Source organism: Mastigoproctus giganteus, chromosome 12, assembly GCF_048544385.1.
Source record: "Mastigoproctus giganteus isolate SK-2022 chromosome 12, ASM4854438v1, whole genome shotgun sequence".
Taxonomy (NCBI): Eukaryota; Metazoa; Arthropoda; class Arachnida; order Uropygi; family Thelyphonidae; genus Mastigoproctus; species Mastigoproctus giganteus.
In genome coordinates, this window is record NC_143586.1 from 43861806 (window position 1) to 43878695 (window position 16890).

The following is a 16890-nucleotide window of genomic DNA, read 5'->3' on the forward strand; positions in this document are numbered from 1 at the left end:
CTCTCCTGAACCCAACAATGCTCTCATAATGATTGCTAAAGGTTTCCTTTCCTCTTTTGAGGCTTCTTTTAATACAACTGGATAGATTACATCAGCCCCAGGTACCTTATTCACTTTTAGCTTCATCAATTAATCTTCCATTTTCCTGTAGGTTATCACAAAATCATCTTCACATGTGAATGAAGATACAAAATATTTATTCAGTTTGTCAACAACCTAAACAGGATTTAACAACTACACTATTCATATCTAATGGATCAATGCTCATTCACTGCTTCCCTTCTGGTGCAAAACATAAGCAAAGAATTCTTTTCCACTTTTTTTTATTCAAAAATTATGCAGAATAGTCCAGTTCTATGCTTGTTATTCAGCAAAAAACCTTTCAAACAACATGAAGAACAAGGAAGTAAAACTTCATACCTACAGCTACTAAAAGATAAAAAAATAAAAAAGAATCAGTATCAATAAACTGTATTCAGACAAAAAAAAAGTCATCCTCTACATGTAGAGAAGTTGACAGGACTACTCAAATTAGCATTAGGACATACGATGTGCAAGCTTTAACAGCACCAACCAAAAAAAAACCCACTTCCCATTTCTTCCAAAAGTTTATCTAGTTCTTCACTGAATTTATTTAAGCTATCGACTCCCACAACAACAGATGGAAGTTTGTTCCAGCAATCAACCACCCACTGGCTAAAGGCAAATTTCTGCACATCTATTCCACAACTGTCTTTTCTCAATTTGAATTTATGCCCCTTCCAGTGCATAATTTGAGCAAGAGGAAGAATCCCATCAGCACTGAGCTTGCTCAAACCATTCAAAGCCTTATACATCTCGATCATATAACCTTGCAGATGCTTAAATGAACCAATAGTGGACCTCCATGCAAGTTACCTGACCTACAAAAATTACTACTGCTTCAAAAAATACTAATGTTAGACAATGTATTAATCACGGCATGTTGCAGCAGTCATATGATCTAAAAAATATATATATATATATATATATAAAATCGAAAGATTAGTGTTAACCAAAATACAAACGGATGTACTTACCGCTGTTAAGAATCCACAGTTATTTGTTTTAATACAAAATGCCTTTGTGCACACCGATTGTAAAAAACAGAAAGTAATACCCTCTCTTCAGCTCATACTGCTAACATAAAACATATGTATTCTTGTGTCAATTGTTCACTGTTGTTGTATTGTGTGAGCTGTGTGTAGTATTCAAGCTGGATTGCCGGTGTGCTTGACATCACTGTTTCCAATGGATAGTGATGAGAGATAACAACAATAGAGAAATATGCTTTAGTAGTGGTTTCCAAAGTGTGGGACACTCTCTGAGGGGATGAGATCTTCTCAAAGTGGCAAAAAGCAAGGTCAAAATGCAAAAAGCAAAGATCATAATAATAATTTACTTAAAAAATTAAATATCTAAAAAATGTGGTCAGATGAACTAAACTTGAAAAATACCACCTGTACAAAAGAAGAAATTCATTGAAATTGTCTGATTTTTTTAACAATACTCATGTACTGACATCTATGATTTGTTTGTCCAACAGTTTCCATTTCCTGCATGCACTGCAATTCTTACCACAAGTGTGATGCAGGCAGTAGCATATAATGTATTTTAGTGTAGTAAAACACCATCCATTTTAGTAAGTGTGCACACTGACAACAGATTTATAAATAATAACTTGAAGCATTATATAATGCTACAATTACATATAGTAAAATTTAATTGATTAGAGTTATATTTCTATGCATAGACTTGAAATTATATCTCTCTATACATTAAAAAAGTTTTTCTCCTGGTGATATTTATTCAACCTTGAGAATGCAGCTTGGTTGGGGTGGGGTAGCCAATGGGAGAAGAGGGATGTGGGTCATGAGGTACAAGTAGTTGTTGTTGGTTTGATTTATTGGTGCAAGGGCTACTAAGGCCATAATGCACCTATTACAATATTATTTGGTATAGGCTTGATAAACAGGTGGATTTAGATTAGATGGAATGTGTTTATTGTTCTCAGGAAGGTAAAGAGATCATTTAAATCCGGTCAGTCTCCGAGAATTTTCTGTAAAGTAAGTTGATTGGAGGAACATAGATGTGAAGAGAAAGCTGTTTGTCATTCTCTTAAGTATAATGGGTTATTTGTTTTTTTTTTTTTTTAGGAGCATTAGCAACTAAGGCCATATTGCTCCGGGGATATGCGGTGGTCATTCCCTAACCTTTCCGCATCCTCCGTATTTGGTGGTGACGGGCTCGAACTCCGGTTTAATCAAGAAGCGTGTGCTACGCACTGCTGCTCCTTCCCACCTGGCTATGGAGGCGCCTAAGTATAATGAGCAATCAAGAATAAGATGTTTTACTATGAGTTGAGTTTGGCAGTTGCTGCATAGTGGAGGATCGTTCCGTGTGAGTAAGTAACTGTAAGTTAGGTGGGTATGCCTGATCTGCAATCTAGAAAGTAAAACTTCTCCCTTCCTATTCCCTCTGAGGCATGATGGCCACAGCTTGTGATCATTTTTAATTTGGAACAATTTATTGGTTTTGTTCTCCTGCCAAATGAATAGCCATTTTTTTCCTTTCAGAACTTATGTGGTAAAAGTGGGCAGGGCAATTACATCACTACAAATGCACAGGTAAATAATTACATAGGTCATTTCCTGATTAGATATCAATCAGTGTGTTTCCACAAGTGTCTAGAATCTGTGACGTTTGATTTGCTAACATAGTAATTAACACAATGCCGCAGCCTACATTGGCAATCACCGATTCCGAAAGAAAACTATGCTGCGAGGAGTCTGCACTGAAATATAGAGAGAAACATGCTGAAGGTTACAAACTATTCAGAGAATAAGTTCGATGATGATGGAGCAAGTGGAAAATCAATGCGACAGGAAGCGGGTAGTTAATATGGGCGAAGAACAGGTTGAAACTCAGTGACCTATTAAACGGCTCAGACGTAATGTAAGAGCTTCACAAGATCCTGATAACAAAGAAACCACTGAAGTATCATATTGCAATTTGGGTGATATGGTAGATGAACATCAACATTGCAGCAGATTATCTTTTCAACTCAGAAGTGTTGCACATTTGCATTGTCGCGGAGGGAAGGTATGTTTGCCAATGGCAGATACCTATCCAGACACTTTAAAGACTTTGTTTGACAACACGGAAAAAGGGAGACACTTCCAAGAAAATGTTCGAGTCTACAACAATCTTTACGCCTTCACATCTTTTAATGCCGAAAACATGGACTTCCAAGGTGGAGGCGGCCCTTATATGATGCGAATAAGAGGAGGTGCCATGGTGCCACAACAAGTTTAATGTCCGTTAGAGAAGTTCCACAATTCGGCTAAATCTATCTACATTTATGACAACAGAGAAGCGTTGATGGAACGAAGTGAGCACGGGGTTGGCAAACAAATCCTCCTAGTATATATTAAAAATGATTATATAATATCAGTGTAGATACACCATAGTTTACCTATAAATTTGAACTACATATGTAATGTAAAAGGCATTGTTTTTCTCATATTGTGGGTGCCTTCACAACAAGATAGCTAGTATTTCACTACTTCAAATAAATAATGCTTCTCTAGTAGAGAAGCATTATTTATTTGAAGTAATGCAATACCAGCTATCTTGTTGTGAAGGTGTAAGAACCCAATTCTTACACTTATCTTAGGGAAATAAATATTATAACATAACAAGAAAATATATATATATATTAAATAATATTATTTACATAGGATGATTTTCAGCTTAGATTGCGATCGCTCTGTACCGTACAGTTAAGTAGGGGAGGATTAGCGTAACAACGGGGGGTAGCTGGACAGGGCACAAAAGTACAATGGGGGCACCGTAAAGGGCAGTTCAAGTCGCTATAAACAGAAAGTGGGCAGCTCTTTGGAAGAAAAGAACAAGGGAACCGACTCCCCCTTGTGGAGAGGAAGAATTTTAAAGACTAAGAGGGTGGAGGGGACCCTGGATGCGGCACACACCGTGTGGAAATGGCTAGCCGCTGGATAAAACAAACCGACTCCTTGAGCACTTACTAATTTCAAGGAGCGGTAGAGAAAAAACAGAGTGGACTAATAGGGGTAAGCGAATCGGAATGATCACAAGGAAATATCTAGAAATTTCTAGACGTCCGGAAGTTCATCGAAGCTTCTAGAAATTTCGAGAAGCCGGATGTTTCCCCAGGAAAGGGAAGGGCCAAGAAAACAGAAGAAGTGGGAGAGAGCGAATGAGAATAAAGAGATGATGAAGAACAAACTACAATTGGATCAGAATAGAAGGGGTGGCTGAAACAAAAGGAGATACAACAGGAGGAAAAGGAGAGTTACAGTTTTTTGACAGTTTGGAGAGTTTTTGGAAGTTTTTGAGAGTTCCTGTGGGTGTGCCTGAGTGATGTGCGGCTGGAAAGAAATCCCGAGAAGTGCCAGAAGAATCGCTGGAGAGTAGTGGACAGAGAAATTAATTTAGGGGAGTTTTTTTTGCAGTTAGAGAGTTTTAGAGTTTTCTGGAGTTGTAGGAAGTTTTGAAGAAGGTGGGAGTTCTTGTGAATCGCTGGAATTTGGTAGTGGGAATTGAAGCAGTTTGTCGCAAAGACAATTCGTTAGGCAAGTCCTGGGAGAGGTCAGCCGCAACATGGAAATAGGAAGGAGATACCCAATGAAAGATGGAAACACATATGCTGGAGCTGAGAGATAAGGATCGAAAGTCCCGGTATAGAAAGATAAGGAAGAGTTATACAGTCTGGCTTCTCGATAAAGCAGTAAGGAGAGGCTTGTTAACTCTATTATGCACCCCAGTATCGTCGAGCTGATCAGAAGCCCAAAGCAGGCCAGAGCAACTCATTTATGGAGAGAAGAGTGAGTTCCTGAATGAAGGAGAATTCCTATAGATGAGCAGCAGTTCCCCTAGCCGATGATTAATTCCAGTAGGAGCCTGACGATGCCCTATGCTGATGATGATGATGGCCGCTCCTGAGCTGAGAAAAAGGTTGTATAAAGAGTGATCCCCTAAGCTGTTATGTAAGTACTAAATAATAGTTTTAAGCTTGATTGAAGGAAAGGACTCTAGGGAACGTTTTAAATTAGTTGATAGTTGATTTGATATTGTTTAGCATAAAGGGAAGGAAAAAGTTCATAAGATATAGATATATGTACTTCATCACAAAGATAAGTTAATAAGCAAGGAAGATTTAGATATATGTACTTGAGAATAGTAAGTTTTAAGTTGAGACTAAAGAGTGTTCTATGCACATGTAATTTTTTTGGAAGGGATAATTAAAGAAAGAGTATAGCGGGGAATTATAAATCTAGGAAAATACACATATAGGTGTTATGCTCACTGCTGTAATCCCAGTTGGGAAGTTTAATTGTTAGAAGGCAAGAGAATGTTATGAGATGTAACCTAAACCAGAAGGAGAAAAGGCAGAAAGACATGAAGAGACATGATATATGAGTTGTGATTATCTTTACATCTTAGCACACATATAATGCTAGTAATTAACATTATACCCAATTGATGATGTATGATATATTCTTTTAATGTATATACTGTGAATAAACAATATTGTATATGTTTATCAAGTGTAGTATGAGTCATTCTGAATACTCAGCCAGTCCAGAGGAGAAATACACGAACTACTATTCCCCCAGAATCTGTGATCTTCTGTGCAGTATACAAGTCAGGTGTTAATGTGGAAGGGGGTAAATTAGGGGGAAAATAAACTGGGAAATACAAAGTTAAGAGAGGTGGGTCTGAAAGTATAACGAGATTTATTAATTACAGAAATTATAATTAATAATAATAAAGAATTCTTCCCCACAATCTAAAAATTCAACCCCCCCACAAAGGCACCCATAATATGAGATACTATTAAAACGATGCCTTTTACACTACATACGTAGTTCAAATTTATGGGTAAACTATGGTGTATCTACACCGATATTATATAGTTAATTACCTAAACCCATAAGAAATTATGCCTTGTGCATTTCATCTTCTAACACATTAAAAATGATATACAAAATGCCATAAAAAGTAAAAGTAAATGCCATAGGTTATATTAATTACTTATATTTTTCAGAGGATTGCTGTTTATTAAATATTACTTGGAGTCAATTTATCCCTTCGAGATGAAAAAATACTTGACTAGCTTAAAATACGATTCAACGTACTTATCATTTGGATTACAAGGATTGTTACTAATGGAGAGGAAAGATCACAGATGTTTAATTTGCACAAAAATTTTAGCAGTGAACAGCATGAAACTGAAACTACATCTTGAAACTATACATACAGAATACATTTGCAATACAAGAGATTTTTTTGCAGAAAATTAAGATTCTTTTAATAAGCAAAAACAAACACAAAAACCATGTATGTGTCATCCAAAGCATTGCTTGCATCACAAAGTTGCCTATAGAATTGCAAAATGTAAATAGGGTCATTCATTCAATAGGAGAAACGACGGTATTACCTGCAGCACCTGATATGGTTGACGCTATGCTTGGTGAATCATATGCAAAGCTTGTTGTTGTTATTTGGTTTTTTAGGAGCATTAGCAACTAAGGCCATATTGCTCCGGGATATGTGGTGGTCCTTCCCTGACCTTTCCGCATCCTCAGTATTTGGTGGTGACGGGCTCGAACCCCAGTCTAATCAAGAAGCGTGTGCTACGCACTGCTGCTCCCTCCCACCTGGCTACAGAGGCACCTATATGCAAAGCAGCTTTGAATGATTCCTCTTGCAGATAATACAGCGGGAAGACAAATTGTAGACATAACCAAACACCTTTGTGATCAATTCATTTACAGAGGTGGATTAAGCGGTAAGCAGACTAAGCGGCCACGTAGGGCCTCCTGGAATACTAAGGGGCCCGAGGTCTTAAAATGTCTTTTCATTAGGATTCGAGGAAAATTATGTTTTTTTGTATACAATCAACCCTCCTATAACGTGGTATTATTTAAGCTTTTCAAGGGAATTTATTTGAGTTTTGGAGGGATTCTAACTTTTAACTGGACATCAGGGGATGAAACTAGTATAGCATAAATAGGCCCAAATTAAGTAAATATATATTTTTTTAATTACACAAAAAAATCGATCCCTCCCAAAATAATAATTTGGTTTAAATTTAAATACAATTTATGATATGCAGAAAGAGGGCTACATATAAAATAAAAATTTGAGGTTTGTAATTTTTTTTAGTTTAAAAGCAAATTGCCCCGACAGGCCGCTATTTTTCATAATGAGATTTTTTTGTAAGAAAAACGATCATAATTCGGAAAAGGAGCCCCGAAATTTTTACCGCTTGGGGCCCCCACTTGGCTTGATCCACCTCTGTTCATTTATAAACAAAAAACATCAGACTTTGCATTGGAAGTGGATGAAGCAAACGATGTAGTGAAAGATGCTCATCTGATTGCATATGTACAGTATGTTGTAAAAATTGATATTGGGAAAGACTGATTTTGCAAACCTATTGATGGCAATACCATACAATAGAAATTTGCAACATACAGTAGACTTTCAGAATGACAGCACCTTTGAGTATTCAAGATGTCTTTATTTTGATTTTTCCATTAAATAGAAAGTTTTATTTTTAATATATTTCATGCAAAAATAATGAGGCTAAATAAGAAATAGAGATTAAGAATGCAAATTTTATTAACAGCACATAAAAAACAAGCATGTTGATGATCCAAAGTTATATTCTGCCATAAATACACTGTATGATACATAAGTATCATACACTTCTGTATGATACTTATGTATCATACAGAAGTGTTCTCCAGCAATTAAAATGAAAAAATCAAAAATCCTACATTACAGTAAAAAATAATTAAAAATCAATTGAATGCAATTAATTATTTTTAATTGTGTTCAATTGATTTTTAATTATTTTTTACTGTAATGTAGGATTTTCGATTTTTTTCATTTTAATTGCTGGAGAGTATCATACAGAAGTGTTCTACGTATTACATTGAGGTAAACTTCTTATTATTTTACAAATATTGATATCAACATAGAACGTATTGAGCATTACAGCTCTAGTTCATACTATAATTTTCTATTATTATATCGTTTGTCACTAAGCTTTACTGTTGTTCTTCTTTTCTTTTCTGTATGAGGTTTATTAACATTGGGAGCCATAGTGGGGGGGTTAATTTAAGTAAAACATTATAAGCATTTTAAGCATCATAAGCTGTGATAATAGTACAGAATTCACTTTGAAAATGGCAAATTTAAACAAATACAGTAATCACATGACCTGCAGTTTTCTTTTTTTTAGTACCGATCTCAAAGTGCCATTAGCTTGAATGCTCCGGGGTGCCGTTATTCCGACAGTCCACTGTAATTGTCAAATTTTTTTAGATAATGATATTAAGTAAGCAGGGCTGGTGCTAGCATTTGTGGCATGTGAGACAAAACCTTGTAACAGCATAAAGGCGGTGATTTCAACAGATTTTACTTGTTGCCATATTGGTGGCACCCCATAGCATTACTGCTATGGGGTGCCACCGATATGGCAGTTTGGACCAATTTTGTCTCCCATAATCCTTTGTGCAGATGACGCCATTGGATTGATGTTATCTGACATCTTTCCTGTGCTACTCCGCTATTTTTTGCCACCATTTTTTTTTTCATAAAAATAAATTTCTTTTTGTGGTGGGATTCAAATGGAGGTCCATGTACTTTTTTGGGTAAATGCCCCAATCACTGGGCTAATAAGACATTTATTTACAACACTGAAAATGTGGTATTAAAAATGAAATTTGAACAGAATTATTTTTAATTGTGCTTCATCAACAAATTAATTATTTTTAATGAACAAATTTTAATAGTGCTTAATCAACAAAATATTTGTCATATTTCCCCAACTGAAAATATAAAGCATGCATTTTTTAAGAAGTATTCATGATTTTAAGTAAATATTTTTTTTTTCACTAAGAAACAGATTTTAGGGTTGGTGTGCAGGCTGGTTCTGGGAGGGGGGGTGTATGTGGGGCTGCTCCTCCAGATATCTGTACTATTTTCTCCCCCCCCCCCCAACAGCATGGTCTGATGATGGGTATCGGTAAGATGCCCGAAATGTCACCTTAAATGTATAGCCACTTAAGCGATTAGCTTAATAAACCATATTATTAATTTCATGTGATATATGAGTATTAATTATACAGTCGAATCTCATTAATACAAAGTTCAAGGGACCTAAATTTTTGCATTTTGTAATAACGAGGTTTTAGTAACAAGGTCCCCCAAAAGTGTCAAAATTTTACCCTTTTTTTGGCACATACTATCTAAGGATAATAATAAATAATAATAATAATAATATCAAAAATAAATAAAAAATAAATTAATTTAAAATAATAAAAAGAAAAGCCTTGTCTAACAATACAGTAATAGGAATAACACACCTTTTAAAGATTTTATTTTATTTGTAAGGTAAACTAAGAGAAAAGCAATTAACGGAAATGAAAATATTGTACAGTATGTATTTTGATATATACAACATTTTAGTATCCCAGTAAAAAGAATTAATCTTGATATAAAATGAGATACACAAACCGTTAACTTTTTGATAAATTAATCTAATTTAAAGAAAGAATCCAATATTCTTTGCTCAATTTTTGTCCTATATGCATTTTTAACTACAGCACAGACATTATCAAATGCAATAGCTGTTTCTTTATGAATGTTACTGCAGGCAGTGTGCGCGCTTCTTCACTTTCACTGGTAACAAAAACATCTTCATTTTGCATGATGCTCAGCAGCTCTTCTGCTTGCTGTGGTACCAACTTCTTCATCCACCTTCACAAACTCTTTAAATTTGCCAACAAAATCCATATGCACCTTCAGATTCCTCCAATTCCTCAATGTTGCTATCACATTCATTTGCTGGACCATGTTTTTCAATGATATTCTATCCAAAGCCACTCTTTCTGAAGCAGTTGACTGTTACACTTGATGTAGTACTGTACCAAGCAATAACAACATTACAGATAGCATCCAAAACATTCCAATTTGGCTCAAATCGTTCCCCCTTCTATATTGCAGATCAAGTACCATATCAGGTAGGCTCTATATGGTCTCTTGTGATTATAAATAATGCCTTTATCCAGTGGTTGCATAAAACTGGAGGTAATGGGAGGTAAAAACAACAGACATATTTGTCAACTTAAGTGTGTTGGCAGAATGTACTATATAACAATCTAGAATCATCAAAATGTTCCTTTTTTTTTTTTTTAAAGCTATTCTTCCATCCACTTTTGATAACCAAGACTGAAAAATTTTGACCGTAAGCCAAACACTTCTATTGGCCTCATAATCACAGGGAAGTTGTTTTTTTTTTTATGAAAACCCCAAACGAGAGGTATTAGAACCTATAGTATTTAGTACCGTGCTTGGGTTGGAGGTTGAGAAGCCGAAAGAAGATATTTGTTGACATTAAGACTTGAACTTCTGTAGACTGTAATTTTCAAGAAATATGTGTGAAGGAAGGTTGTTCCAGAAAATGGCAGTTGAATGAATAAACGAGGAAGACGTAAAGTTGGTCCTGTGAGTTTGAAGCTGGACAGTAAATGGATGTTGGCTGGAGGCAGCACATGTTCGAACTGTTTTGAAAGAGAGAGCGGGAATTATAGATGTCAATTCAGAAGAACAGTGCCCATGGAAGTGCCCATATCAGTGCCCATATCAGTAGAAAAGGCATGCAACAGAAACAGTACGTCTATGAGACAGAGAGTGGAAAGACTCTGTTAGAGAGGAGTCATTAATTAACCTAACTGCTCTATTCTGAATGGAATCTAGAAGCCTGAGAGAGGTTTTGGGGGCACCGCCCCAGATGTGGGAACAATATTCCATGGTAGGGCAGATTTGCGATTTGTACAGAGCAAACAGCTGTTTGCAAGAAAAGTAACGCCGAGAGCGAAAGAGAAAACCAAGTTTTTTAGATGCAGAGGAAGCAATATTTGTAATGTGCTTGTGCCAAGAGAGATTAGAAGTCAGGGTAATCCCCAAAAGAGATATATCATTTTGCTTAGAAATCGTAGTGTCACCAAAGATAGGAGGAGAAAAATCCTTTTTTGCGAGATATAAGACAAGAATGAGTTTTAGACGGGTTGAAATCAACTAAATTGTCTTTGTCCCACTGGAGAATTACCTGAAGATCGGAATTTAAGGAATTGGTAGCAGATTTTTGAGAAGTTGAAGCTGATTGAGCAGGGCAAGGTTTTTCAAAATGGAAAGTGGAATGCAGTGTGCTATCATCGGCAAAACTATGGGTAGGATTTCCAGTCAATGGAAGAAGGTCATTAAAATACAAGAGGAAAAGAGTGGGGGAAAGAACTGAACCTTGGGGAACACCAGCATTAGTGGAGAAGTTAGAAGACAGAGAGCCATCTACCATCACCCTTAGTGAGCGATCAGAGAGAAAACTGGATAACCAATTACAAAAAACAGTTGGCAAACCATAAGTTGGAAGCTTGTTTAGAAGACCTTTATGCTAAACATGATCGAAAGCCTTTGAGATGTCAAGAGCAACTGCTTGTGTTTCACCAAACTTTTCCATTGAATTTGTCCATACATGGGTAACATAAGCCAGAATCATCAGTGGATCAACACTGATGGAATCCATACTAGTGATCATTGATCAGACGGAAGATTTCTAGGTAGTTTAAGAGTTGGTTAATTGATTCCTCCATTACTTTAGAAAGAGTAGAAGTAATTGCAATGGGACGATAATTGGATGGGAGGGACTTGTCACCTTTTAAGGAACTGGCTGGATATGAGCAAATTTCCAAGCAGAAGGAAAAACACCTTTGGAAAAGAAAGTGTAAGAAAGTTTTTTGAATAAGAAAAGGCAGCAAAGAACAGGAATAAGTTCAGGAGGTTAGTTAGTTAGTTAGTTATTTGGTTTTTAGGAGCATTAGCAACTAAGGCCATATTGCTCCGGGAATATGCGGTGGTCATTCCCTGACCTTTCTGCATCCTCCGTATTTGGTGGTGACGGGCTCGAACCCCGGTCTAATCAAGAAGCATGTGCTATGCACTGCTGTTCCTTCCCACCTGGCTACAGAGGCGCCTAAGTTCGGAAGCACAGGTTTTGAGAACAAGTGGAGAAATACCATCAGGTCCTCGAGCTTTCTTAGCATCGAGATTCGTCAGAATCCTTCTGACATCCTTTTGACGGAAGACCACAATAGGCATTGAATGGAGCGTGTTGGGAATGGTGGGAGGTGTTTTACCAAGATTATTAATACATGAGTTGGAAGAAAAATGGGATTCTAGCAGGTCCGCTTTATCTTTGGCTGAAGTGACAACAGAACCATCTGGTTTTGACAGAGGTGGAAGCAGAGATGGGCAAAAGTTGTGGCCAATAGTTTTGGCAAGAGACCAGAATGCTTGGCTACCATTGGGGCAAGAAGCAAATTTTCTACTCTTAGCCTGTTCAAAATCTAGTTTGGACTGATTAATGACCGCTTTACAATTGTTGCGAGATTTGGTGTAGGCAGAAAATGAAACTGAAGAATTGGAAACAGGACAATTATGATATGCAACGTTCTTCTCTTGAACAGCCTTAGCACATTTATTGGAAAACCAAGGTTTAAATAAAGGACGGGATTTTAAAGTGGAGTGTGGAATAAAGGATTCCATTCCAAAAAGAATAATTTCACTGACACGATCTGAGCAAACGTTGACATCAGAAGTTTTGAAACAGTAATCTGACCAAGGAAAAGAAATCTCGCAGGTCATCCCATTTTGCATTCTTGTAATGCCAAACAATACGAAGTTGGGAATAGTCATGGGATAAAGGCTCCACTGGAGAAGAGACAATCACCAAGTTGTGATCTGAGGTACCTAAAGGACCACTCACTTCGACCGTGTACTTAGAAGGGTTGTTCGTGAGAAAACGATCAAGCGCATTGGCTGTATGGTTGGGATTGTCCAGTATTCTTGTAGGTAAATGAACAATCTGTGCAAGGTCATTAGAAATTGCAAAGGCCTCAGCATCTCGACTAGCTGGGTCGGTGTGACTAGAAAATGGAAGCCAGCTGGAGTTGCAAACATTAAAATCACCAAGGAAAATTACCTCACTGTTAGGAAAGTTGGACTGGAGAAAGTCAAAGATCTCCAAGTGATTAGTGGAGTTGGAAGAACGGTAGAGACAACAGATGAATTTGACACAATGAGGTAGAGAGATTTTAAGCCAGAGAATATCGAAAAGAGGAGATTCCAAATTACCAAATCTCTGACAGTGAATATCAGAATGTACATATGCACAAATACCTGTCAGAAAAAGTACGTTGGGTTTGGCAGACTGCAAGTGGAAATGGACATCATCGAGATTAGAATTGAGACCACGTATATTTGTGAAATGAACTAGGAAGTGATTGAGAGGTTTAGATCTTTTTGCAGATAAGCTTACTCTATTAGTTAACTTCTTTAAAACATCTTGGCTTGAAAAACTTACCAATCACAAGTGGGCATAGTTTTGTACTGCCATCTGAATTGCAGCATAATAGAACAGTGAGTCTTTGTTTACTTAATTTTCCACTATGACAAGACTCTTCTCAAACAGCAAATGTTTTGTTTGGTAGCAAATTATAAAATAAACCTGTCTCACCAAGATTAAAAATATCCTTTGCAAATATTTTTCAAGAATGGACCGTACAGAACACAATCAGTATGTAGCCTTTTCTTTGCAGACTAATTCAGACTCACCATATACATTTTGCAAAACCAAGTTATTCCTGTCTTTAAATCTTTGGAGCAGCCACTGCCACATTTGAAATCGCTAATTCCATTTTGCTGAGCTAGATAATTTGCCTTTTCTTGCAAAACTGGACCTGATATTGGCAAATTGGATGCATGCATTTGTTGGTACCACTCGAAAAGTTTTGTTTCAAGCTTGTTACGTTTTGAACCACAAATTCATTTTCAGATTTTTTTATTGCTGCTCCAGTATTGCACGCGCACTTCAAGTTTTTTTCAGTTTTTCAGTATTCAGTAAAGTAGATAAAGGGATGTTGTATTTGCAATGTCTGTTTTGCTTCATTCCATTCTATCAGCCTCTTGTATAATTTTCAGTTTAATTTCCAGGCTTAATTCTGTCCATTTACATTTTGTTGCTATAACACTGCAAAATGAGATTTAATATAAACAAACTTTAATTTTATTTAAAGACAAGATCCAAAAAAAGACATCAGGTCAGATAAAATGGCACAAAAAATAGATTATACTGTACTGTAGCAAAAGACTTGTTTAACTTGGAACAATTGCAACTAAACTTAATCCAGTGGAGAGCGAGGGAATGTATATAAATAACTTATAAAAACTGTTTTTATTATTTTGTTAATTTAACATCTCATCCTTCACAATAGTCCTCCATAGCCAATTGGTCATGAACAGGAGTGCAGTAGCACACGCTCTTTAAGTAGATCGGGGTTCAAGCCCCTGACTGCTAAATACGGTCAATCTGCCAACCTACACTGGACCACCGTGGCAGATTATGGTCCATATCCCTCAACATGTTGAGGTCACTTCCATCCTGCAGTGGACTGATTATGGCTGCAGTTTACCTTCACAATGATGTTTTTCAGAGTGCACTTAAGTTGTAGCTACCATAAACTGGTTTTGTTTACACAAAAGTAAATTCTAACAAGTCAGTGCCATCCTTCGGGAAGCAGGAAACTGGGTGGTCAAAAGCAATACAGGAACTCCCCAACTTATGTAAGGGTTTCGTTCCGTGGAATGCTACGTAAGTCGAAATTTTCCCCATGCTTTTGCAGCACTCGCAACTGTGCTCGCTGAATTGATTGAATCAAAATATAAATGTTCAACAAACATGTAAATAGAATTATTTATTGTATTTATTCAATTTTTTATCTCATTCGCAGGAAAAATTACAAAAGCGTGCAATTTAAAAATTTTCAAAATTATAAAATTACAAAAAAAGAGAGGAGACAGGCATAACGTCAGTAAGTTTTACCTCTCAAGCATCATTGCCAGAATCGACGTCTTCAGCTAATAAGTACACCACTGCGTAGGGTGATGAGGGCTGTGTAGATTTAGAAGGAGTCGGCTGCTCAACCTTACGAAAGACCATATTAATGGATGACTGGACGGTGGCTTTTTTCTTTTCATCGCAGATTTCTTTGTAGAAAGCAAGCATATCATTCACCCCTCTGTTAACCCTTAAGAATCGTTTGCTGGTAGGATCCATCTTCTCAAACCTGGCCATTGCCGATGCAATTTCACAAAATGCCATTGCCATCTCTCTGGTGATGAAGCATCTCAACTCCTCATTTGATTCATCTTGAATTTTGTCAACATTTTCTTCTTTCACCATCGCTGCCTGCAAGTCAATAAGTTCTTCATTAGATAAGTCCTTCTCTTCTTCCTCTATTAACTCCTGCATGTCTTTGGCATCAAACTCCAACTGAAGTAGCTCTGCAACCTTTACAATCTTATCTGTAACCTCTTCATGTGATTTGTCTTTTTCAAATCCTTCGAAGCCTTTTACATGCCATGTGCATATTTTCTTCCATGTGCCATTTAAACAACTTTTAATAATTTCTGCCCAGGCCTTATTAATGTCTAAGATGGTGTGATAAACATCGTAAGATTTCCAAAAGTCTCTTAACATAAAATTTTTCTCATTATCTACTGCAGACAATGCCTGAGCAAATATTGTGCATAAATAGTATGCTTTTAAATTCGAAATAACCCTGATCCAAAGGTTGGATGAGTGAAGTCGTGTTTGGTGGTAGAAATATGACTCTCACGTTCGAAATGAAATCATCTAGATGCGTAGGATGTCCAGGAGCATTATCTAATAGAAGTAAAATCTTGAAAGGAATGTCATTGTCTTTACAATATTTTTCAACCTCAGGAATGAAGCAGCATTTAAACCAATCCGCAAAGAGAGATACTGTTATTCAAGCTCTCTGATTTGATCGGAATTGCACAGGTAGGGTGGCTTTATTTATGCCCTTAAATGCACGAGGATTTCCAGAATGGTACAAGCAGTGGTTTTAATCTGTAATGTCCCTCTGCATTAGCCCAAAGCAAGAGCGTGGCCCTATCTTTTGACGACTTGAAACCTGGCATTGTATTTTCCTCTTTGGCGATGTACGTTCGATCCAGCATTTTTTTCCAATACCGAGCAATCTCGTCAACGTTAAAAATTTGCTGCGTTGAATAGCCGCCTTCATCGATAATTTTTTCCAATGCATCACAAAATTTCTCTGCAGCTGCAGAATCGGCACTGGCGACTTCACCACATACTTTAACGTTGTGGAAACTAGCACGATGCTTGAACCTATTAAAACACCCGTTGCTTGCCACAAACTTCGGTTGGGGTTCGCCATACTTATCCTTAATATCTTTATAAATACTTCTTGCATTTGCTTGAATGGTCATCAGACTCAGGGGCATTTGCTTCTGAATCTGATTTTCCATCCATTTATTAACAGCTGTTCCATCTTCGATATAGCACCTGAACGCTGTTTTGTGATCACTGTTGATCTTAAGTGCATTGATCCTTTGACATATTATTTTATATGCGCGTTGTCCTTTAAAATAGTATTCACTGTTGAAGCAGTGAGACCTAATTCCCTTGCAATAGATGATAAACTTTGTCCTGCTTCGTACTTCATTTTCATCTTCATTTCTAAATCATTTCTGTTTGGTTTCCTAGCACTGCCAGCACTTGCACTCTCCGTTGGTCCCTTTCCCTTCACCATTGTAATAAGTAAATAAGAATGAAGAGAATATTCTGAAAATTTATTTGTTTTTTTATATGATTGAAGATTTCAGTGAAGGGGAACACATTTCACCATAATAGCATAAAAACCCACACAATTGCAG